Source organism: Chionomys nivalis, chromosome 5 (genome assembly GCF_950005125.1).
Source record: "Chionomys nivalis chromosome 5, mChiNiv1.1, whole genome shotgun sequence".
Taxonomy (NCBI): Eukaryota; Metazoa; Chordata; class Mammalia; order Rodentia; family Cricetidae; genus Chionomys; species Chionomys nivalis.
In genome coordinates this window covers 64,195,653-64,196,811 of record NC_080090.1, presented here as the reverse complement: position 1 = coordinate 64,196,811, position 1,159 = coordinate 64,195,653, and the positions used below count along the sequence as shown (strand labels likewise).

Here is a 1,159-nt window from a genome sequence, read left to right as displayed (position 1 = left end):
CCAGGCATCAGTGTGTTTTTTTGTTTTTTGTTTTTGAGACAGGGTTTACTCTGTAGCTTTGGAGCCTGTCCTGGAACTAGCTCTTGTAGACCAGGCTGGCCTCGAACTCACAGAGATCTGGCTGCCTCTGCCTCCCGAGTGCTAGGATTAAAGGCGTGCGCCACCACCGCCCAGTTGCATCAATGTGTTTTAAAGCTTCCTTGTGGGTGCGGTCTTTGTGACTTCCACCATGGCGTACAGCGGCCAGGGCCAGAAGGTGCAGAAAGTGATGGTGCAGCCCATCAACCTCATCTTCAGATACTTGCAAAACAGGTCTCGGATTCAGGTCTGGCTGTAGGAGCAAGTGAATATGCGGATAGAAGGTTGTATTATTGGCTTTGATGAGTACATGAACCTCGTATTAGATGATGCGGAAGAGATTCACTCTAAAACAAAGTCAAGGAAACAATTGGGTCGGATCATGCTGAAAGGAGATAATATTACTCTGCTCCAAAGTGTTTCCAACTAGAGACCGTCAGGCGCTTGAGAAGTTGAAGAGGGAGTGCAGTGTTTTTAAAGGTGTCTTCTGTTGGGAGCATAGTCCAAAACATTTATTCCTGTTGTTTTAGTGGCCCTTATGTTATTATCAGGTGACAATAAATGCTGTGAGATTGTTTTTCTTACAAAAAAAAAAAGCTTCCTTGTGGTTGTGAGAACTCGTGCCATAGAAATGGGTCAGGGCATGGAAGGGAGCGCAGGCAGCCTGCGTGGGTTCCATACTGTCTTGGAAGGGAGCGCAGGCAGCCCGCGTGGGTTCCATACTGTCTTGGAAGGCTTCAGAAGGAACCCAGATTAGTAGTAATGGGGCAAGGAGCACAGGCATTTTAGTCTTCTACCCAAGAGGTTGGACTGAGTTGTGATGGAGGGACTAAGGACAGGACAGTGGGAATTCAGAGCTTCTGCAGGTCCACTCAGTCAGCTTTGGTGACTTGTGGCAGGAAGCACCCCCTCCCCTCTCCGCTCCCACCCCTCACTCCTCTGGGTTCACACAGTTACCACAACACCCAGCTACTCTGACTTTCTCACTGACCATTGGTCTTGAGGATGTAGCCGGTCCCTTAGCAAAGTCTATGTTAGGTACTACCAAGGAAGGGATTTTAGACTCTTGGAACTGATGTTC

General features: G+C 48.5%; 1 pseudogene; it reads left to right on the top strand.

Annotated features, from left to right (window-relative positions):
* Window positions 1–212: 212 nt before the first annotated feature.
* On the top strand, window positions 213–664 carry LOC130874895 (small nuclear ribonucleoprotein E-like; annotated as a pseudogene).
* Window positions 665–1,159: the final 495 nt, after the last annotated feature.